The 24,983-nt window shown below is 39.0% G+C and overlaps 1 pseudogene; it reads left to right on the forward strand.

Moving 5' to 3' along the window:
• The window catches only part of Gm3116 (predicted gene 3116), a 199,362-nt pseudogene that overhangs the window by 99,014 nt on the left and 75,365 nt on the right, over window positions 1–24,983 (forward strand).

Consider the following 24,983-nt stretch of genomic DNA (forward strand, 5'->3'; position numbering starts at 1 on the left):
GATAACTTTGGGTTGGAAGTCGATTTTATCCGATATTAAAATGGCTACTCCAGCTTGTTTCTTCAGTCCATTTGCTTGGAAAATTGTTTTCCAGCCTTTCACTCTGAGGTAGTGTCTGTCTTTTTCCCTGAGATGGGTTTCCTGTAAGCAGCAGAATGGTGGGTCCTGTTTGTGTAGCCAGTCTGTTAGTCTAATTCTTTTTATTGGGGAATTGATTCCATTGATATTAAGAGATATTAAGGAAAAGTAATTGTTGCTTCCTTTTATTTTTGTTGTTAGAGTTGGCATTCTGTTCTTGTGGCTGTCTACTTTTTGGTTTGTTGAGTGATTACTTTCTTGCTTGTTCTAGGGCATGATTTCCGTCCTTGTATTGCTTCTTTTCTGTTATTATCTTTTGAAGGGCTGGATTCGTGGAAAGATAATGTGTGAATTTGGTTTTGTCATGGAATACTTTGGTTTCTCCATCTATGGTAATTGAGAGTTTGGCCGGGTATAGTAGCCTGGGCTGGCATTTGTGTTCTCTTAGTGTCTGTATAACATCTGTCCAGGCTCTTCTGGCTTTCATAATCTCTGGTGAAAAGTCTGGTGTAATTCTGATAGGCCTTCCTTTATATGTTACTTGACCTTTCTCCCTTACTGCTTTTAATATTCTATCTTTATTTAGTGCATTTGTTGTTCTGATTATCATGTGTCGGGAGGAATTTCTTTTCTGGTCCAGTCTATTTGGAGTTCTGTAGGCTTCTTGTATGATCATGGGCATCTCTTTATGTTTGGGAAGTTTTCTTCTATTATTTTGTTGAAGATATTAGCTGGCCCTTTAAGTTGAAAATCTTCATTCTCATCAATTCCTATTATCCGTAGGTTTGGTCTTCTCATTGTGTCCTGGATTACCTGGATGTTTTGAGTTAGGATCCTTTTGCATTTTGTATTTTCTTTGACTGTTGTGTCGATGTTCTCTATGGAATCTTCTGCACCTGAGATTCTTTCTTTCATTTCTTGTATTCTGTTGCTGATGCTCGCATCTATGGTTCCAGATCTCTTTCCTAGGGTTTCTATCTCCAGCATTGCCTCGCTTTGGGTTTTCTTTATTGTTTCTACTTCCCCTTTTAGTTCTAGTATGGTTTTGTTCATTTCCATCACCTGTTTGGATGTGTTTTCCTGTTTTTCTTTAAGGACTTCTACCTGTTTGGTTGTGTTTTCCTGCTTTTCTTTAAGGGCCTGTCACACTTTGGCAGTGCTCTCCTGTAATTCTTTAAGTGTCTTATGAAAGTCTTTCTTGATGTCCTCTATCATCATCATGAGAAATGTTTTTAAATCTGTGTCTAGATTTTCGGTTGTGTTGGGGTGCCCAGGACTAGGTGGGGTGGGAGTGATGCGTTCTGATGATGGTGAGTGGTCTTGATTTCTGTTAGTAGGATTCTTTTTTTTTTTTTTTTAGCACGCCTTTTTTTTTTTCCATTTTTTATTAGGTATTTAACTCATTTACATTTCCAATGCTATACCAAAAGTCCCCCATATCCACCCATCCCCACTCCCCTGCCCACCCACTCCCCCTTTTTGGCCCTGGTGTTCCCCTGTACTGGGGCATATAAAGTTTGCAAGTCCAATGGCCTCTCTTTCCAGTGATGGCCGACTAGGTCATCTTTTGATATATATGCAGCTAGAGTCAAGAGCTCCGGGGTACTGGTTAGTTCATAATGTTGTTCCACCTATAGGGTTGCAGATCCCTTTAGCTCCTTGGCTACTTTCTCTAGCTCCTCCATTGGGAGCCCTATGATCCATCCATTAGCTGACTGTGAGCATCCACTTCTGTGTTTGCTAGGCCCCGGCATAGTCTCACAAGAGACAGCTACATCTGGGTCCTTTCAATAAAATCTTGCTAGTGTATGCAATGGTGTCAGCGTTTGGATGCTGATTATGGGGTGGATCCCTGGATATGGCAGTCTCTACATGGTCCATCCTTTCATCTCAGCTCCAAACTTTGTCTCTGTAACTCCTTCAATGGGTGTTTTGTTCCCAAATCTAAGGAGGGGCATAGTGTCCACACATCAGTCTTCATTCTTCTTGAGTTTCATGTGTTTAGCAAATTATTTCTTATATCTTGGGTATCCTAGGTTTGGGGCTAATATCCACTTATCAGTGAATACATATTGTGTGAGTTTCTTTGTGAATGTGTTACCTCACTCAGGATGATGCCCTCCAGGTCCATCCATTTGGCTAGGAATTTCATAAATTCATTCTTTTTAATAGCTGAGTAGTACTCCATTGTGTAGATGTACCACATTTTCTGTATCCATTCCTCTGTTGAGGGGCATCTAGGTTCTTTCCAGCTTCTGGCTATTATAAATAAGGCTGCTATGAACATAGTGGAGCATGTGTCCTTCTTACCTGTTGGGGCATCTTCTGGATATATGCCCAGGAGAGGTATTGCTGGATCCTCCGGTAGTACTATGTCCAGTTTTCAGAGGAACCGCCAGACTGATTTCCAGAGTGGTTGTACAAGCCTGCAATCCCACCAACAATGGAGGAGTGTTCCTCTTTCTCCACATCCACGCCAGCATCTGCTGTCACCTGAATTTTTGATCTTAGCCATTCTGACTGGTGTGAGGTGGAATCTCAGGGTTGTTCTGATTTGCATTTCCCTGATGATTAAGAATGTTGAACATTTTTTCAAGTGCTTCTCTGCCATTCGGTATTCCTCAGGTGAGAATTCTTTGTTCAGTTCTGAGCCCCATTTTTTAATGGGGTTATTTGATTTTCTGAAGTCCACCTTCTTGAGATCTTTATATATGTTGGATATTAGTCCCCTATCTGATTTAGGATAGGTAAAGATCCTTTCCCAATCTGTTCGTGGTCTTTTTGTCTTATTGACGGTGTCTTTTGCCTTGCAGAAACTTTGGAGTTTCATTAGGTCCCATTTGTCAATTCTCGATCTTACAGCACAAGCCATTGGTGTTCTGTTCAGGAATTTTTCCCCTGTGCCCATATCTTCAAGGCTTTTCCCCACTTTCTCCTCTATAAGTTTCAGTGTCTCTGGTTTTATGTGAAGTTCCTTGATCCACTTAGATTTGACCTTAGTACAAGGAGATAAGTATGGATCGATTCGCATTCTTCTACACGATAACAACCAGTTGTGCTAGCACCAGTTGTTGAAAATGCTGTCTTTCTTCCACTGGATGGTTTTAGCTCCCTTGTCGAAGATCAAGTGACCATAGGTGTGTGGGTTCATTTCTGGGTCTTCAATTCTATTCCATTGGTCTACTTGTCTGTCTCTATACCAGTACCATGCAGTTTTTATCACAATTGCTCTGTAGTAAAGCTTTAGGTCTGGCATGGTGATTACGCCAGAAGTTCTTTTATCCTTGAGAAGACTTTTTGCTATCCTAGGTTTTTTGTTATTCCAGACAAATTTGCAAATTGCTCCTTCCAATTCGTTGAAGAATTGAGTTGGAATTTTGATGGGGATTGCATTGAATCTGTAGATTGCTTTTGGCAAGATAGCCATTTTTAAAATGTTGATCCTGCCAATCCATGAGCATGGGAGATCTTTCCATCTTCTGAGATCTTCCTTAATTTCTTTCTTCAGAGATTTGAAGTTTTTATCATACAGATCTTTCACTTCCTTAGTTAGAGTCACGCCAAGATATTTTATATTATTTGTGACTATTGAGAAGGGTGTTGTTTCCCTAATTTCTTTCTCAGCCTGTTTATTCTTTGTATAGAGAAAGGCCATTGACTTGTTTGAGTTTATTTTATATCCAGCTACTTCACCGAAGCTGTTTATCAGGTTTAGGAGTTCTCTGGTAGAATTTTTAGGGTCACTTATATATACTATCATATCATCTGTAAAAAGTGATATTTTGACTTCCTCTTTTCCAATTTGTATCCCCTTGATCTCCTTTTGTTGTCGAATTGCTCTGGCTAATACTTCAAGTACTATGTTGAAAAGGTAGGGAGAAAGTGGGCAGCCTTGTCTAGTCCATGATTTTAGTGGGATTGCTTCCAGTTTCTCTCTATTTACTTTGATGTTGGCTACTGGTTTTCTGTAGATTGCTTTTATCATGTTTAGGTATGGGCCTTGAATTCCTGATCTTTCCAAAACTTTTATCATGAATGGGTGTTGGATCTTGTCAAATGCTTTTTCTGCATCTAACGAGATGATCATGTGGTTTTTGTCTTTGAGTTTGTTTATATAATGGATTACATTGATGGATTTTCGTATATTAAACCATCCCTGCATCCCTGGAATAAAACCTACTTGGTCAGGATGGATGATTGCTTTAATGTGTTCTTGGATTCGGTTAGCGAGAATTTTATTGAGGATTTTTGCATCGATATTCATAAGAGAAATTGGTCTGAAGTTCTCTATCTTTGTTGGATCTTTCTGTGGTTTAGGTATCAGAGTAATAGTGGCTTCATAAAATGAGTTGGGTAGAGTACCTTCTACTTCTATTTTGTGAAATAGTTTGTGCAGAACTGGAATTAGATCTTCTTTGAAGGTCTGATAGAACTCTGCACTAAACCCATCTGGTCCTGGGCTTTTTTTGGTTGGGAGACTATTAATAACTGCTTCTATTTCTTTAGGTGATATGGGACTGTTTAGATGGTCAACTTGATCCTGATTCAACTTTGGTACCTGGTATCTGTCCAGAAATTTGTCCATTTCGTCCAGGTTTTCCAGTTTTGTTGAGTATAGCCTTTTGTAGAAGGATCTGATGGTGTTTTGGATTTCTTCAGGATCTGTTGTTATGTCTCCCTTTTCAGTTCTGAATTTGTTAATTAGGATTTTGTCTCTGTGCCCTTTAGTGAGTCTAGCTAAGGGTTTATCTATCTTGTTGATTTTCTCAAAGAACCAACTCCTCGTTTGGTTAATTCTTTGAATATTTCTTCTTGTTTCCACTTGGTTGATTTCACCCCTGAGTTTGATTATTTCCTGCCGTCTACTCCTCTTCTGTGAATTTGCTTCCTTTTTTTCTAGGGCTTTTAGATGTGTTGTCAAGCTGCTAGTATGTGCTGTCTCCCGTTTCTTCTTGGAGGCACTCAGAGGTATGAGTTTCCCTCTTAGAAATGCTTTCATTGTGTCCCATAGGTTTGGGTACGTTGTGGCTTCATTTTCATTAAACTCTAAAAAGTCTTTAATTTCTTTCTTTATTCCTTCCTTGACCAAGGTATCATTGAGAAGAGTGTTATTCAGTTTCCACGTGAATGTTGGCTTTCCATTATTTATGTTGTTATTGAAGATCAGTCTTAGGCCATGGTGGTCTGATAGGATACATGGGACAATTTCAATATTTTTGTATCTATTGAGGCCTGTTTTATGACCAATTATATGGTCAATTTTGGAGAAGGTCCCGTGAGGTGCTGAGAAGAAGGTATATCCTTTTGTTTTAGGATAAAATGTTCTGTAGATATCTGTCAGGTCCATTTGTTTCATAACTTCTGTTAGTTTCAGTGTGTCCCTGTTTAGTTTCTGTTTCCACGATCTGTCCTTTGAAGAAAGTGGTGTGTTGAAGTCTCCCACTATTATTGTGTGAGGTGCAATGTATGCTTTGAGCTTTACTAAAGTGTCTCTAATGAATGTGGCTGCCCTTGCATTTGGTGCGTAGATATTCAGAATTGAGAGTTCCTCTTGGAGGATTTTACCTTTGATGAGTATGAAGTGTCCCTCCTTGTCTTTTTTGATAACTTTGGGTTGGAAGTCGATTTTATCCGATATTAAAATGGCTACTCCAGCTTGTTTCTTCAGTCCATTTGCTTGGAAAATTGTTTTCCAGCCTTTCACTCTGAGGTAGTGTCTGTCTTTTTCCCTGAGATGGGTTTCCTGTAAGCAGCAGAATGTTGGGTCCTGTTTGTGTAGCCAGTCTGTTAGTCTATGTCTTTTTATTGGGGAATTGAGTCCATTGATATTAAGAGATATTAAGGAAAAGTAATTGTTGCTCCCTTTTATTTTTGTTGTTAGAGTTGGCATTTTGTTCTTGTGGCTGTCTTCTTTTTGGTTTGTTGAATGATTACTTTCTTGGTTGTTCTAGGGCGTGATTTCCGTCCTTGTATTGCTTCTTTTCTGTTATTATCCTTTGAAGGGCTGGATTCGTGGAAAGATATTGTGTGAATTTGGTTTTGTCGTGGAATACTTTGGTTTCTCCATCTATGGTAATTGAGAGTTTGGCTGGGTATAGTAGCCTGGGCTGGCATTTGTGTTCTCTTAGTGTCTGTATAACATCTGTCCAGGCTCTTCTAGCTTTCATAGTCTCTGGTGAAAAGTCTGGTGTAATTCTGATAGGCCTTCCTTTATATGTTACTTGACCTTTCTCCCTTACTGCTTTTAATATTCTATCTTTATTTAGTGCATTTGTTGTTCTGATTATTATGTGTCGGGAGGAATTTCTTTTCTGGTCCAGTCTATTTGGAGTTCTGTAGGCTTCTTGTATGATCATGGGCATCTCTTTTTTTATGTTTGGGAAGTTTTCTTCTATTATTTTGTTGAAGATATTAGCTGGCCCTTTAAGTTGAAAATCTTCATTCTCATCAATTCCTATTATCCGTAGGTTTGGTCTTCTCATTGTGTCCTGGATTACCTGGATGTTTTGAGTTAGGATCCTTTTGCATTTTGTATTTTCTTTGACTGTTGTGTCGATGTTCTCTATGGAATCTTCTGCACCTGAGATTCTCTCTTCCATTTCTTGTATTCTGTTGCTGATGCTCGCATCTATGGTTCCAGATCTCTTTCCTAGGGTTTCTATCTCCAGCGTTGCCTCGCTTTGGGTTTTCTTTATTGTGTCTACTTCCCCTTTTAGTTCTAGTATGGTTTTGTTCATTTCCATCACCTGTTTGGATGTGTTTTCCTGTTTTTCTTTAATGATTTCTACCTGTTTGGCTGTGTTTTCCTGCTTTTCTTTAAGGGCCTGTAACTCTTTAGCAGTGCTCTCCTGTAATTCTTTAAGTGACTTATGAAAGTCCTTCTTGATGTCCTCCATCATCATCATGAGAAATGTTTTTAAATCTGGGTCTAGATTTTCGGTTGTGTTGGGGTGCCCAGGACTAGGTGGGGTGGGAGTGCTGCGTTCTGATGATGGTGAGTGGTCTTGATTTCTGTTAGTAGGATTCTTACGTTTGCCTTTCGCCATCTGGTAATCTCTGAAGCTAGCTGTTTTAGTTGTCACTGTTAAGAGCTTGTTCTTCAGGTGACTCTGTTAGCCTCTATGAGCAGACCTTGAGGGTAGCACTCTCCTTACTTTCAGTGGGCAGAGTATTCTCTGCAGGCAAGCTCTCTTCTTGCAAGGCAGGTACCCAGATATCTGGTGTTCGAACCAGACTCCTGGCAGAAGTTGTGTTCCACTCACTAGAGGTCTTAGGATCACGTGTGGAATCCTGTGTGGGCCCTTGCGGGTGTCAGGCGACTCAGCTGGCAAGGTAGCCCGGGGCTCGAGTGGAGTGGAAGGGGTTTGTGCCCCAGATCAAGCCCAGGTAGCCTGCTTCCCTATGTACCGCAGTCTCAAGTTCCGTGCGATTGGATTGGGGCAGGCGCTGTGTTCCACTCCTGTTAGTAGGATTCTTACGTTTGCCTTTCGCCATCTGGTAATCTCTGAAGCTGTTATAGTTGTCACTGTTAAGAGCTTGTTCTTCAGGTGACTCTGTTAGCCTCTATAAGCAGACCTGGAGGGTAGCACTCTCCTTAGGTTCAGTGGGCAGAGTATTCTCTGCAGGCAAGCTCTCTTCTTGCTGGGAAGGTACCCAGATATCTGGTGTTTGAACCAGACTCCTGGCAGAAGTTGTGTTCCACTCAGTAGAGGTCTTAGGATCCCCTGTGGAATCCTGTGTGGGCCCTTGCGGGTGTTGGGCAAGACTCTGCTGGCAAGGTAGACCGGGGCTCTAGTGGAGCGTAAGGGGCTTTTGCCCCAGATCCGGCCCGGGTAGCCTGCTTCCCTATGTACTGCAGTCTCAGGTTCCGCGCGATTGGATTGGGGCAAGCGCTGTGTTCCACTCACCAGAGGTCTTAGGATCCCGTGGGGAGTCCTGTGTGGGCCCTTGCGGGTGTTGGGCAAGACTCTGCTGGCAAGGTAGCCCGGGGCTCGAGTGGAGTGGAAGGGGCTTGTGTCCCAGATCCGGCCCGGGTAGCCTGCTTCCCTATGTACTGCAGTCTCAGGTTCTGCGCGATTGGATTTGGGCAAGTGCTGTGTTCCACTCACCAGAGGTCTTAGGATCCCGTGGGGAGTCCTGTGTGGGCTCTTGCGGGTGTTGGGCAAGACTCTGCTGGCAAGGTAGACCGGGGCTCGAGTGGAGCAGAAGGGGCTTGTGCCCCATATCCGGCCCGGGTAGCCTGCTTCCCTATGTACTGCAGTCTCAGGTTCCATGAGATTGGATTGGGGCAGTCGCTGTGTTCCACTCACCAGAGGTCTTAGGATCCCGTGGGGAGTCCTGTGTGGGCCCTTGAGGGTGTTGGGCAAGACCCTGCTGGCAAGGTATCCCGGGGCTCGAGTGGAGCAGAAGGGCTCGTCTCATTGTTATGCCTAGGATTTCCATTAGTGTAGTTAATAGTATGGGAAAGAGTAGGCTGCCTTGTCTAGTCCCTGATTTTAGTGAGATTTCTTCAAGTTTCTCTCCATTTAGTTTGATGTTAGCTAAGGTTTGCTGTATGTTGTTTTTTACTGTGTTTAGTTATAGGCCTTGTATTCTAAGTCTTTCCAAGATTTTTAACATAAATGGGGTATTGAATTTTGTCAAATATTTTCTCACCATATAAGTAAGTGATCATGTGTTTGTTTGTTTGTTTTTGAGTTTATGTATTGGAATATGTTGATGGATTTCCATGTATTAAACTATCACTGCATCCCTGGGATGTAGCCTACTTGATCATGATGGAAGATTGTTTTGACGTGTTCTTGGATTTGGTTTGTGAGAATTTTATTGAGTATTTTTGCATTGATATTCATAAGGGAATTTGGTGTGCAGTTCTCTTTCTCAATTGGGTCTTTGTGTGGTTTAGGTATCAGAGTAATTGTAGTTTCATAGAACAAATTGGGTAGGGTTCCTTCTGCTTCTATTTTGTGGAGTAGTTTGAAGAGAATTAGTGTTAGGTCTTCTTTGAAGGTCTGATAGAATTCTATATTAAACCTATCTGGCCTTGGGATTTTTTTCTTTATTTTGGGAGACTTTTAATGACTGATGCTATTTCTTTAGGAGTTATGGGACTGTTTACATTGTTTATTAGTCCCTGATTTAACTTTGGTACCTGGAATTTGTTTAGAAAATTGTCTATTTCTTCTAGATTTTCCAATTTTGTCGAATATAAATTTCTCTAGTAGAATCTGAAGTTTATTTTTGTTTTTTGTTTTTTTTTTCTTTGTAATTTCCTCATTTTCTCTTGTTAGGTCTACCTTTTCAGTTTTGATTTTGTTAATTTGGGTACTGTTTCTGTGCCCACAGCTTAGACTGGCTAGGAGTTTATCTAACTTTTTGATTTTCTCATAGAAACACCTCCTGGTTTTGTTGATTCATTGTATAATTATTTTTGTTTCTACTTGGATGGTTTCAGCCCTTAGTTTGATTATTTCTTGCTGTCTACTCCTCTTGGGTATATTTGTTTCTTTTTTGTTCTAGAGCTTACAGGTGTGCTGTCAAGCTGCTAGTGTGTGCTCTTTCAATTTTCTTTTTGTAGGCACTTAGAGCTATGAGCTTTCCACTTACCACTGTTTTTATTATGTCCCATTAGCTTTGGTACGATGTGCCTTCATTTTTACTGAATTCTGAAGTCTTTAATTTCTTTATTTTTTCCTTAACCAAGTTATCATTGAGTAGAGAGTACTTCAGTTTCCATGTGTATGTGGGCTTTCAATTGTTTTTGTTGTTATTGAAGACCAGCCTTATTCCATGGCATGCATGAGATTGTTTTCTGTCTTCTTGTATCTGTTGATGCCTGTCTTGTGACCAATTATATGGTCAATGTTGGAGAAGGTACCAAGAGGTGCTGAGAAAAAAATATTCTTATGTTATAGGATAATATATTTTATAGATAGCTGTTAAATCTTTTTGGTTCATAACTTCTCTTAGTTTCACTGTGTGTCTTAGTTTCTGTTCCATGATCTTCCCATTGCTAAGAGTGGAGTGTTGATGTCTCTCACTATTATTGTGTGAGGTATAATTTTATATATATATATATATAATTGTGTGCTTTCAGCTTTAGTAAAGTTTCTTTTATGAAAGTGCATGCCCTTGCATTTGGAGCATAGATGTTTAGAACTGAGAGTTCATCTTGGTGGATATTTACTTTGATAAGTATCAAGTGTCCTTCTTATCTTCTTTGAAAACTATTGGTTGAAAGTCGATTTTATTCATTATTAGAATGGCTACTACAACTTGCTTCTTGTGACCATTTGCTTTGAAAATTGTTTTCAAGCCTTTTATTCTGAGGTAGTGTCTGTCTTCATAACTGACGTACATTTTTTTTTTGTATGCAAGAAAATGCTAGGTCCTGTTTATGTATCGTGTCCATTAGTCTATGTATTTTTATTGGGAAATTGAGGCTATTGATGTTAAGAGATATTAAGAAGTGCTTTTTGTTTCCTGTTATTTTTGTTATTAGAAGTGGAATTATGTTTGTGTGGCTCTCTTCTTTTGAGTTTGTTGGAAGAAGATTACTTTCTTGATTTTTCTAGTGTGTAATTCAATTCCCTGTGTTGGAGTTTTCCATACATTATCCTTTGTAGTCCTGGATTTGTGGAAAGATATTGTATAAATTTGTACTTGTCATGGAATATCTTGGTCTCTCCTTCAATGGTAATTGAGAGTTTTGCTGAGTATAGTAGCCTGGGCTGGCATGTGTGTTCTCCTAGGGTCTGTATGACATCTGCCCAGGATCTTCTAGATTTCACATTCTCTGGTGAGAAGTTCCGTGTAATTCTGATATGTCTGACTTTATATGTTACTTGAACTTTCCCCTACTGATTTTAATATTCTTTCTTTGTTTTATGCATTTGATGTTTTGATTACTATGTTACAGGAGGAATTCCTTTTCTGGTCTATTCTATTTGGAATTGTGTAGGCTTCTTGTATGTTCATGGGCATCTCTTCAGGTTAGTGAAGTTTTGTTCTATAATTTTGTTGAAGATTTTTACTGGCCCTTTTAGTTGGGAACCTTCCCTCTCTTCTATACCTATTATCCTTAGGTTTAATCTTCTCATTGTGCCCTGGATTTCCTGGATGTTTTGGGTTAGGACCTTTTTGCATTTTGCATTTTGCATTTACTTTGACTGTTGTGTCAAAGTTTTCTATGGTATCTTCTCTACCTTAGAGTTTTCTCTTCTATCTATTGTATTCTGTTGGAGATGCTTACATCTATGACTACTGATCTCTTTCCTAAGTTTTCTGTACTCAGGGTGGTCTCCCTTTGTGCTTTCTTTATTGTTCCTACTTCCATTTTTCGAACCCAGATGGTTTTATTCAATTAATTCACTTGTTTGATTATGTTTTCCTGTAATTCTTTAAGGGATTTTTGTGCTTCCTCTTTAACTACTTCTACCTGTTTTCCTGTGTTCTTCTGTATTTCCTTAAGGGGGTTATTTATGTCCTTCTTAAAGTTTTCTCTCATCATGAGCAGTGATTTTAAATTCAAATCTTGCTCTTCTGGTGTGATGTGTTATCCAGAACTTACGATGGCATTACAACTAGGTTCTGAGTATGCCAAGTAACCTTGGTTTCTGTTGTTTATGACCTTGTGCTTGCCTCTGGCCATCTGTTTCTTTCTAGTGCTACCTGCACTCACTGTCTCTGACTGGAGCCTGTCCCTCCTGTTATCTTGGCTATGTCAGAACTCTTCAGAATCTGGTTGTCTCTGTGATCCTGTGATCCTGAGATCCTGGGTGTAAGAGCTCCTGGGAGTCAAGCTGCCTCTGAGATCCTTACATCCTGGTGTGACCAAGCTCCTGAAATCTTGTGATGCTATGATCCTGGGTGTGCTAGAGCTCCAGGGGATCCAGTCTCAGATTGGAAGTGCTCTTAGCATTCTTACTAAACACATTTGATTTTGCTTTTATAAAAGGGCAACTCTTTACCTACTGGTTGTTCCTTCTCAAGCTAACCTGATTGGTATTATATTAAAAGTACCATGAATTGTTGCCTCCCGGTTGTTGTATGGGGATTTTCCCCACATTATAACAAGATTCTGACTTAGACAGAATACCAAGTAGCCATAGAAAATACAATAGAGAAGAATTATGTCTATGGTGATGGTAATGATGCTACCAACATTCCCTTTTAGATGGATTAAACTCTGCAGACCCCTAGCTGAGTTTGCAGCCTTTATTTCTTCACCTGCGTCCTGAACTGCAAGTGAGCTTTGGAGGATAAAGGAAGTAAATAGTTAATTGAAATTCTGGTGTAATGGCTGCTTCCATTATTTCATTATCCATGATAGGGCAGGACTTCGAAATGATAAAGCTGTTTTGAGGTTTCCTATCCTCCTGTAAGTAGTCCTTCTTGTATGATCTTTAATAAAATCTGATAAACTTGTTAGTCACACTAAGTTTGATTTTAATAAAATTATATTTTTTGTTTCTCATTGGTGGCTACCTAGGATGAACAGGAGTTTGTTTTTCCTCAGAAAAAGATGACAATATTCCAGCTTCTGCTGTTCATTGGAAGTTCCATTGCTCCACTATAAGAATTGTCAGGAGATCTACTTTTATTGTTCACCATAGAAATGATGAGATTAGTTATTTGCATATAGGAAATAGGGAGAGAAAGGGTGACTGAGTATCACTTTATAGAACCAAGTCAAGTTGGGTAAGAGTTGTATACACGTGTAGTCAGATGATCTGAGGACAAATGCAAATAAATCTATGTATTTGGCTATAAAACATTTCAGATGTTGACTGCCAAACACAGATGGCTCCACCTGGCAAAGTCTTGTGCAGTGATTTTCAATAGACGAGGAGGCAGTTTTCCCATGGCAGCAGCCACTGAGAGTTCTAATGGATTCTCTGAGATTGTTATGAAGTTCTTGGAGACAGATACCAGAGACTAAATTGTAATAAGCTAAATTTATTTAAAACTGAAGGGGCTAAGGGAAAGATTTTAAAAATGGAGACCACAATGATCTCATTTCTGTTAAATTTACAGCTTTGTGAGAAAGTTTTTCACTATAATCAGCAATCTGAGAAACTGTCTCTCTCAGAGGGATAAAAGCTGTCTTACAACTACAATAGCATTTTGAAGAAACCAGGGCAAGTGGTTAATTATCTCTTAGTGGTGACACCATTCTGGAGAGTGTGCAGATTGTTAGGATTTCATCTACCTGGAATTGATGACAGACATCAAGTAGCAGAGGCTATAAGGAAAATACCTGGTACTGACTGGAGTTGCTTAGGCATCCTAAGGTCGGAAGCAGCAGTTAGCAAAACTCATGACAATCAAGGCAGGTGCTCCATTTAGAAAAGGGGAAATAAAAGCATAATTGAGAAGAAATTTTAAAGCAATGCAATAGAATTGAAGAATGAGAAATGATCTCTCACAACTACTGTCACTTGATCATTGACAAAGAAGCCACAATTATCCAGTAAATAAAAGAGAACATATTTAACAAAAGATGCTGGCTTAATTCATGGTCTGAATATAGAAGAATGCAAATTGACCCATTCTTATCTCCTTGTGAAAAGCTCAAGTTCAAGGGGATCAAAGACATCCACATAAAACAATATCACTGAATCTGTCATAAGAGAAACTGTGAAAGAGCCTCAAACACATCAGCACAGGAGAAACCTTCCTGAACAAAGGACCTATGGCTCAGGCTCTCAGATCAATTATTGACAAATGAGATCTCATAAAAATGAAAAGCTTCTGTAAGGCAAAAGACACTGTCATTACGACAAAATGGAAACCTACTGAATAGGAAAAGGTCTTTACCATGCCTACATCCAGTAGAGTGCTAATTGTAACCTCCTTCAGCCTAGATAGGCTGGTTCAGACCATACCACTGAGGCAGGGCCACCTGCTGTGCTGCTTCTCATCACTCTCCTTTGATATTTCACTGCCTGCCACCTGCCCTGAAGCAAAAACGGTTCTCCAAGATTTTCCAGAGTTAGCTGCAAACTGTGATTTTGGCGAGTTTCTGCTAAAAGGCTGTTCTGACTACTTCTCATCTCTACATAAAGAAACTTGGTGTGACTGGGGATGGGCTTTCCTCTTTATAAGCGCCGATTTTATTAAACATTTGAGCCTTGAGCAGACTAGCTTATCTTGGTTCCAATATTTCTCTACCCTCCCAGATTCCCTCTTCTCTTTCAGCTCCAAGATGCCTCCCAGGCTTGAACCTGGACATGAGAGCCCCAGGCCAGCCCCAGCACTAATATCAAATATATACAAATAACTCAAGCAGTTAGATCCCAGAGAATCAAATAACCTTATTAAAAGTGGGGTACAGAGCTAAACATAGAATATTCAACTAGGGAATCTTGAATGTCTGACAAGGACCTAAAGAAATGTTGAACATCCTTAGTCATCAGAGATGAGAATATCAAAATGACCTTAGATTCCACCTCATACCAGTCAGAATGTCTAAGATTAAAAACTCACGTGACAGCAGATGCTGCTGAGGATGTAGAGAAAAAGAAAAGACCTCCATTGCTGGTGAGAATGCAAGCAGGTACAACTACTCTGATAATCAGTCTGGCTGTTCCTCAGAATATTGGACTTAGTACTACCTGAGGATCTAACTATACCACATCTGGCCATATACACAAAAGATGTGACAACATATAACATGGATACATGTTCCAGTATGTTCATAGCAACCTTTTTTAAAAAAAAAATTTAATAATAGCTAGAACCTGGAAAGTACCCTGATGTCCTTAACCAGAGGAATGGATACAGAAAATAAAGTACATTTACACAATGGAATACTACTCAGCTATTAAAAGTAATGGCTTCGTGAAATTTACAGACAGATGGATGGAACTAGAAAATATTGGAAACCAACCCATGGCTCACATGGTTTCACCTGGGAGGCGAACCGGGGCTGAAAAGAGAGGGGAACTAGGTGGACAACTAGAGAGAAATGGAGCCAAGACAAGTTTCATGATCAAGGCTCAAATGTTTAATGGCGAATGCACTTATAAAGGAGGGGAGTGAAATCCGTTCCTGCCAATTCATCCTTGGAGCCTGGAACCAGCTGCAGGTGATGATGTGCAGGATAGGGTGTGGTCTCCTTAATAGCTCGGCGGCCTAGTAGTATCTTGAAGAGGAACAGCAACAGTGGCTGAACAATAGAGTGATCTAGGAAGGCTCCATCTTAGGTAATCTCCTTAGTGGCAAAAAAGGTCAAGGTCTGGCTCAGCCTACTTCAGGCTTAGGGGAGGATACAATTTCCTCCCTGTTATTAATATTAAAAAAATAGAGCTGGGCTGAGACATAAAATTTATTTATGCTCTATAGTTCTGCCTGATTTCTTTGGGCCTAGTGAAGAAACCTGTCTCAGTGGGATTCCCTAACTTTTCTCATGGTAAACCCATCTATTCGCTAGGCCATTTTGTTTGGGTAAGGCTGGTTACTGCCTCAAGTAAACACTCTGCAGACTAGCCTGAGCTATTCTGGCTTGGTCCTTTGTAATGCTTAATTAGTTACTGAATAGGTAACTTCCTTACTGAATTCCTACTGAATTCCAAGTTTGTCAGCTTCAAGGTCTTTCTAGGACATTGGAACACTGGCAAAGGCTTAGCTATGTCAGAATTCAATCTTAAAATGCACTTCAATTAAGATAACACTAAAAGAGAGCACGTGGATCCATACACCAGACTAATGCAGGGATAGGGTAAGAATATACGGGTTATGAGAATGCCAAGGTTCTAAGAGGTGAGTTTCTGTGAAACTCTTTGGCTCATGAGTGCTCCCAGGCCTCTCGGCCTGGCAAGCAAACTTCACTGGAGTGTGCGTAGCATTCTACCCCTTTCTTTTATTTCTGCCGAAGTTCCGGACTGTCCCACCTCGTCATAGCAACAGATCTCAGGAATGCTCTAAAGATGAGTGGAAACACAACAATTTACTAATAAAGTAGCACTAATAATATTAGCAAGTAGGAATATATATTGAACACAATCCAGGAGATTCAATGCACTTAGGTTATTTTTTAAATCTCTGGCCAATTCATCAATGTTCCAAGTGTCCAAGTGACTATTGCTAATATCTGAAATTACTACCTCTCTAGCCTTAATATATGCTATGTCCTGCCCTATTGTTAAGATTACTACTTCTAAGACATTAACCTTTGCCTCCAATCTTTGACATGGCTCTGTGGTGTATTAGTAATAAACCACGGCCTCTTGTCATGTACTTCTGTCTAGATTGATATGATTCTGAGATCTGGGTGCCCGTCTTAGACTGTCCGGCCCTCATAGCAAACCTTATTCCCAAATTCAGACCAAAGCCACAATATGTACTTAGAATGTTTCCTCAATGAAGGTTTAATAACTGCCACCTGCACTGTTGGAGGTAAGGATGCACACCTGCTGCAGTTAGGCTGAAGGGCGTTGACTGGCCTGCTTGAAAAACAAAGTCGAGACAGTGAAAAGCAACAGTACAAAAGCTTCTTTGGGGAAATCCAGATACTCCCTTCAATTGCAAATTAGCAACACTCAGGCTTAGATTCAGAGCTCCCAGTATGGGGGAGGTGACTTTGAGAATCACAGAAAGGCTGTAACTTTCTGGGAGTGGAGGCTGTGCTCCAAATTAACTTTGCTAGGTAATTAAGATTTTAGCTATCTTCCCTAGGAATCTCTAATACTGGAGTTATTACTAGACCAGTACAAGATTGAGTTAGAATAACTGGTCACAATGAGGGAAGGAGAAGAATCACTATATCTCTTTCTTGTGACTAATCTTTCTAAGTCAGATTGCACGGTCTCTAATGTTCTATGTTCAATAAGGTTTAAAAAGTTTGAAGCAAGGCAGCTTAGCTTGTCCCAACTGGGAAAATGGCTAACAAAGGTGGGACAAAAACATATAACCAATTCAGCTTTCTTGTCACTACCGTCAGGGCACTCAGGGAACTAACCTGTCAACTTGTCACATGAACAAGCCATCAGGCTTCTGTGGTTCTGTGAAGAGAACCTACGCTTTTCCTTTCCCTAATAAGCTAGCTGTTCATGATCAAGCCGTATGCCAATAAGTAGATCCTCTTTATCTCACCTAGACATGATTGTGTCTGGTTTTTAAGAAACTATAAGGCATTTATTAAGTTCTTTGACATCCAAATTTCAACATTCTTAAAATAAAAGTATGATTAAAGTAATGTGCTTGATTATTCAACATTTTAAAACACCATTTACAGCACACAATTTAATTATCTGCATTGAAGCAGGGGGAAGCTCAAAAGAATAAGCATGTGATCCAATTCCCATATACTTTTCTCCCATAAAAAGGGCTGTTTTTAGACACAGTAAATGGGATGCATGCAGGCATGAATTTATAGAAGATACAAAAGCATGCATAAAAACAATTTTTTTCACTTATATTTGGGATAATGATTGTCAATTTTATTTAAAATGATGGTATGCAATAGATCGAATATTAATATTCTGTAATAACCAATTTAACTGCTATTTGGAACAAGGAACAGACACTTGTCAGGTTCTTAAGACACAATTTTTGGATTAGGTTTTCTAAAATATACAAATATATCTTACAATTATTTATTAGCACCACAGCAGCCTTAATAGGATGTTAAAATTTTGCTTTGAGGTGAAAGCCACCTCTGCCTCGCCCTCCTCCATCCCTGCTCCCAGGCTGAAGAGGCTGAAGCAGCCCAATTTGTTGTAGGCCAGAAAACCTGAACGAGGGCGGCAGAGCACCCCAAGTCCTAGCGCGAAAAATTCAGCTACCCCAGGTGGGGACAGGTGGAGTCTCATGGGGGCAATGGCAAGTGTCACCCTCCCCTGAATTTGTTACAAAGGTCCCTAATTTCTGGCGGCCTCCTATGCCACCAAGCCTGGGAGAAGCTACATACCCCAAGGCCTGGCCCCATCCCCAGCAGTCAGCAGTTGGCTGGTTCCCAGTGGGCCAATGTTTGACCGGGAAGAGAAAAATTTTACAATAATATTTTTTCTTGCCAAAGAATTACTGTTGGCACAGCTAATATTTAATTACCATTGATTATAATTGCTAACAATTATAAAAGCTTTCTTTATTTTCTGCAAAGCATTTCTTTGTCTCACTTAATAGCAGCTAACAAAAGCTTAAGTTATCCTCTGGTGAGCTTAAGGTGAGGTCTCAGCCAAATAACATCTCCTGGAAGCTTTTGAAAATAAAATTTTGAAGCAAATCAATTTTTCGTTCTAGATTTTCTGTACCACAATGTTATTGTATAACTAAAACCCTAAGTATTAAAAAGATATTGCCTCTGAATCTTTTCTGGAGCAACAGATACTCCCCAGAACTTAAAAGCTCCTTGTGTGAGAACAAGGATTTAAAGTAAACTTCCCTTGAGAGGTATTAGCTAATAAAATACTTCCCACTTAGAAAACAATATACACTGAAAGATTCAAATTCTTAGCTTCTTGTATTAAAGCAGAGACACTAAGAATTTTTCTTACATAATGTAAAGCCATCTTAGCCATACCTAGAGGCAAAATTTTCCAGTCATCACCATTTCACTAGAAGCAAAACTCTTTACAATTATCAGAATGCAAAGGAAAAAAACAAACCTTTAAATCTATAATGACATTATATGAAGTAGGCAAGTCAAATTGCAATGTCCTGATAAATTCTACAGCCTGATTGACCTTTTATAAACTTAGAATTTAAACTTTATTAGAACAACATCTGGGTAGAACTGCAAAGGTGCTCTTTTAGATAAAAGAAAATTTCCCTGAAGGCAAGGAGAGGCAAGTTTCGAGAGCTTTCCTTAGGCACCCTATGAAGCTCAAGTAGAAGGAAGATTAAAGTGTGGTTACTTAAGTCTTGCTTAAAAAGGAGAACACAATAATCACGGGATGTAGAGTGTGGGAGGGACTTTGGAGGGACAGAGAATGGGGAGAGGAAATAATGTGGGACAGGTTTAGGTGTGGGAGGAGATGAGGGAGATGTACAGAGGGCCAGGAATTTGAACAAAGGTGTGTAGCAGTGGTGATGGGGATCAGGGTATAGCCAACAGAAAGCCTCAGAGGCCAGAGAAGCAAGAGACTTACAGGACTCAAAGGGGGTGACATTAGTTGAAATACCCAACAAAGGGGAGAGAGAACATGTAAAGACCATATAGAGAGGTTAGGCACAGCTCCCAGTTGAACGGTGGGGCCACCCAACCTTCTCAAAATTTTAACCCAGAATTGCTCCTGTCTAAAGAAAATACAGAGAAAATGAGTGGAGAAGAGACTGAAGGAAAGGCCATCCAGAGACTTGGCCTTTCCCCCAAAAGGAATCTATCTCATATGCAAACACCCAACACAGTCACTGTTGCTGATGCCAAGAAGTGTTTGCTGAAAGGAGCCTGATATAGCTGTCTCCTGAGAGGGTATGCCAGAACTTTACCAATACAGATGTCAACTGTTGCATCCAATCATTGGACTGAGCACTGGGACCCCAACGGAGGAGTTAGGAGAAGGACTGAATGATCTTAAAGGGGTTGCAACTCCATAGGGAGAACAACAATATTAACCAATTAACCCCCTGGATCTCTCAGGGACTGAAATACCAACCAAAGAACATATATAAGAGGGGCCTATTGCTCCAGCTGCAAATGTACCAGAGAAAGGCTTTACTTGGCATCAATGGAAGAGGATGCCCTTGGTCCTGTAAAGGTTTGATGCCCCAGCATAAGGAAATGATATGGTGGTAAGGCAGGAGTGGGTAAGTGGTTTGGGAAGAACCTTCACAGAAGCAGGGGAGGGCTCAAGACGGTGGTTTAGGATGGGAAATCAGGAAGGGATGTAAAACTTGAAATGTAGGTAAATAAAATTATAAACAAAAAAATTAAAAAGAAAAAGAAAAGAAGGTGACTTTCTAGATTTAAATGCAGTGGTATACCCCTTCATCCTTTCTCCAATAGTTATTTCATCCAAAAATAAATAAAAAAGATAGAAAGAAAGAAAAATTTTCCCACTGTTTGTTACTATAGAACATTAATATATTATGTTACACTTTTAAGTTCTTTGTGATGAAAATATACACAGATTGTTGGAAAGAATTTAAAAATAACTCAATAGCCATATTTTGAAGCTCAAAGACTCATATAAATGTGGGTTGCCAGCTACATCCTCATCTTCATCAAAACACATTCTACTTATGTCACAAGGGTACTCTGCAACCAAAATAGAAAAGGCTCTGATTTTTACAAATTGCATCTCCTATTAGAATAATTAAGAAAATAATTTAGAAAATCATTGGAATCCTAAGTAATTATAATTAATATGCTACAAAAGAGAAGTAATTTGTGAATGAAGTATTCAAATTTTAGCACCTTACCCAGACTGGAGTTCTAAAAATAGTTTCTTCAATTGTGCTGACATCTGGCATAGAAAAAGAAAATCAAGACCGGAAAAAAAGTGGAAAATTAGAACAACGGGAGAAATAGGCTATGAGAAAACACATATCCAAACACAGCCCATAAGTGGGAGCAGTGAGGATCTCAGGCATTCATGAATGTTTTTCATCCCATTCTCAGGTGGTCTGAGATGATGAAAATCTAGTGTTAAGTAGAGAGTATGGAGATCAGATCCCTCTCTGGAAACAAGATTCATAATACAGTTCCAGAAGGAACTGGAAACAGATGATCAGGGTTAATATTCATTGTCAGATTGACAGGCCCTCAGATCCCCTGGGAGAAAATGCTCTTATTAAGTGATTCTTTGAAGATGATCTCAGTCATTACTTAATTCATTATTCATTCACTTCTCAAATCATGATTAATTATGAATTTATCCTTTGTGCGGCACAAAACTTCTGAGGTGAAATATAGAACAGCTGACCTCAGTTGGGTAATAATTGGCAAATCCATTTTTATGGATTTCGTTTAATGTTCATGACTCTTCTTGTATTCTCTAGATTTTCCCAATGGCAGATCACATCTATTACAACAATAAAAGTTGCATGTCTACGAAACATGTACTCTTATTTTTGTCATTAATCTCTAAGCAGTAAGAATAACCAATGTCCATGTGGCATTTAGACTGTAACACACACACACACACACACACACATATATATATACAGATAGAAAGAAAGAAAGAAAGAAAGAAAGAAAGAAAGAAAGAAAGAAAGAAAGAAAGAAAGAGAGAGAGAGAGAGAGAGAGAGAGAGGGAGGGAGGGAGGGAGAGAGGGAGGGAGGGAGGGAGGAAGGAAGGAAGGAAGAAAAAGAAAGAAAGAAAGAAAGAAAGAAAGAAAGAAAGAAAGAAAGAAAGAAAGAAAGAAAGAAAGAAAGATTTGTGAAGGCTATATGACAGTCTTGCCCTTGAGAGTCAATGACTTAATAGATGTACAAGACCAAATTCCCGAGAGAACCCAAAGAAATATCATATATGTCATATGTGTCATAGATTCTTAGTGTTCAAATGACTGTATAAATCTGGACTCATTTTTTGCTCCAAAACTCCTGATAATGGCCAGTCCTTTTATGGATTTCTATTTCTTGTCTTTAGGTATATCTTCTTATTGTCTTTCATGTTTCTGGATTCATGAGCTTTCTTTGACAGTATCATAACTATGTGATTTAGTAGGTGGGCCAAGATGCATTGACTACTTTGATACTGTAGGAACATATGAAGTTCTTAAAATGTTCTAAAACTCAAATAAAATAGGTATTTCGTATTCTGGTTAGCTTTAAATGTCAACTACACAAACTATGATCAACTGAGAAGAGACTTTCAGTTGAAGAACTTTTTAGATCAAGTCAAACTGAGATGAGTCTGGAGAAAACTATCTTGATTTTGATTGAATAAGAGGGTTAGGGCCGCTATGCTTGGCACAATCTGTAGGCAGGTGTGTTGGGTTTGGTCTTGTTATGTCTTTTAATGATGGGTGCAGTCCCCAATATCTGGTTGCTCCAAAGAGGGTCTATATGTCATTGATAAATAAAGATGTAGCCAATAACTGGACAGATATTGTAATAAGTCAGACAAATACATATGGATTATTATATCTACTATTGAACACAAACATTATAAAGCCATAATCTTACATTGAGAGATCCCTATATTTTGATGCTGAATTGAGGTTTTATTTTGCTACATTGATACAGAATGTTGTATATTGATACAGATTTAAGGTTATCATTGATAGAAATCTTTATATATTGATAAAAAATTTAAAATTAATTTTGTTACTCTTAGATAGGCATTGTGCATCTGCAACTCATTTAAAATACGAGGCTTAATTCCAGTCCTTTTAATAGTTGCTATTACAACCTATTTAGGATAATTAAATACAACAACTTAATAGTTATTTAACCAAACTCATAGTCATGTTAGATATTAGTGTATATTATCACAGAATTATACATCCTGTTTTGTAGAGAAAAGAGTTAGGTGGATACAAGCAAAATGTGCTTATTTAGATATGCTATAAATATATGATCTTCAAAGCTGTCAGAGATACACAGAATGTAGCACTTAAAATAATTTCATTATTAAAAGATATTTTGACTATGAGACAGTTTTGATGTGACAGTATCCCCATTAGACTCCAAGGAAGATGATGAGCATCAATAACCTTTATGCAGAGTTGCTCCAATTGTTGCAAGCTAGCCACTGAGAAAACATTCCCTAACACTATTGGCAGACAAGACTACTGTCTATAAAAGAACAAACTGATACGTAATAGTCACTTGCTAAGCTTTGACAAGTAGCGTAGGCGAGTCCTTCATAACTCCTGTTTTGCTTCAGATCTTCTGGGCTGGATGGATAAAGATAGATGCTCCAACATTATAAGGAATATTGGGGACTGTCTGTGAACTAAGGTGTTGCAGTAATTTCTATTTTTAAAAGCTGTGTCCTTGTGTTTCCTACATAAGCCAATAATATTTATTTTGTCTCAAATCTCTGATGGAACTGTAGACTAGATAATTATATTCTCACAATTAACTTGCATTGTTTAGGATTTAAGAAGACGTTCTTAGGATGGGAATATAGGTTAAGATAATAAAAATAATTTAAAAATAAAATTTAAAAATAAAATTCTAACTCACTAAAATAGGATATAAGATAAAATGCTTTATTTAAATTGACGAATATAATGGATTATATGTGATAAATTAATATTGTACCTTAAAATTTTTATTCAATTTTGTTGGACTTAAAGGGGAATAGTTGAGGTTTGGTCTTTTGCTATGCATTACAATACTAAGTGTGGCCCCCAAGACCTGGATGCCCTTGAGAAGAAAGGGTTCACATGTAGACCCAAGTGATGTTATGTGATTTTGACTCCAAGTTATTTGTGATTGGAAAATAAGGATTCTAACAGTCAATTGTTGGGCAGAAGAGATATAGGTAGGGTTTTGGCTTCCTGGGCTTTGAAGTCATAACACAAGGGAAACAAGAAGATGAAGGAGGAAGAGAGAGATATTATGGGTTAGGAATCTAGAAAACATGGCAGTGAAGGCTGTCCAATTAGGGTTAAGCATATCCTAGATGAAGCACGATAAATAATAACTTGTGATTATCAATAGGAAAGTAAATTCTGATGGCATAGAGGGTAGATTTCTGCCCAGCTCTTGTGCTGATTAGGGTATATTGTAATCCATAAATGTATGTCTTTTGTCCAGGAAGGCAATAGTCAAAGATGTGATTGAAACCTCAATTAAGATTGAAATTTTCTACAGCACAGGTGGTCCTGTAGTGTAAGAAAACTAAGTATAAACCAGCCTGTGAGGTATAAACCATCAAGCAATATCCTTTATGTTTCTTGCTACACCTCTTTGGCTGTGATATGAAGATAATTATTTGATGGTAGGAAATGCTGTGAATAACAGCAAGCAGGGATGTCTTCTTACTTCCTTGACTCTTCCTCATTGCTGGATTATGATCTAGAATTGTAAGCCAAAATAACCCTTCTTCTGGTTTCTTTTGAATAAAGTAGATAAAGCAACAAAATAAAATAAGAACCCTTGACTTCCCTTGCTACACACACACACACACACACACACACACTTTATATTTTCTTCCACATCAGTCATTCCTTCTCATCCCTTTGTCTGCTTCCCTGACAGAAAGATCAATCTTCATGGAATTGAACTAACTATCTTAGATTCTTTTCTATTGCTATTAAGATTACTATGCCCAAATCAGCCTATGGGGGAAAAATTGTTTAGCAGTTCCAAAGAAATAGATTCCATAATATGTAGGGAGGGAGAGAGAGAGAGAGAGAGAGAGAGAGAGAGAGAGAGAGAGAGAACAAGAAATGAGACTAGCTATAAAACCTAATTTTCCAATCTCAGTGACATCCTTTCTCCAAGAAGGCTCCACCATCCCAAATAGTATCATGAACTGGGGACCAAGAATTGAGCACATTAGCCTGTGGGGAAACTGTCACATTCAAACCATAGCAGTAACTGTAAAATATCCTTCCATAATAGTCTGACCAAATGCACAGGACAGGGAGAAAACTTTTTTCCCCCACCAATGCTTCTATAAAGGTCAAGAACTAAGTTACTATGGCCATATCCTCATAAAAGAAATAGCGATGATAGCCACAACTATGTTGGCTGACCAAGTCTCACCCACACAGATCTTTGAGTAGCATAGTTAGCTCCACACCGGCATAGGCTGGGAACAGATACTGTGCAAGATCTCTATGGAGAGCCGTTGTGCCACAACCAAAGTGAGAATGATAGGAGAACATGTCTGCCTGCTCATCCTGGCCCTCCCTGCTCACTCTCATATCCCTGGTTTTAGAAAAGGCATTTGTCAAAGCCTAATTTTCTAATAGTTGTGGAGATTAAGAAATCTCTCTGAACCATTCTGGCTGCCAATAAATAATGGGAAAAAATACCCTAGACTAGCTGACTTGAATCA

Source organism: Mus musculus, chromosome 1 (genome assembly GCF_000001635.26).
Source record: "Mus musculus strain C57BL/6J chromosome 1, GRCm38.p6 C57BL/6J".
NCBI classification, from domain to species: domain Eukaryota; kingdom Metazoa; phylum Chordata; class Mammalia; order Rodentia; family Muridae; genus Mus; species Mus musculus.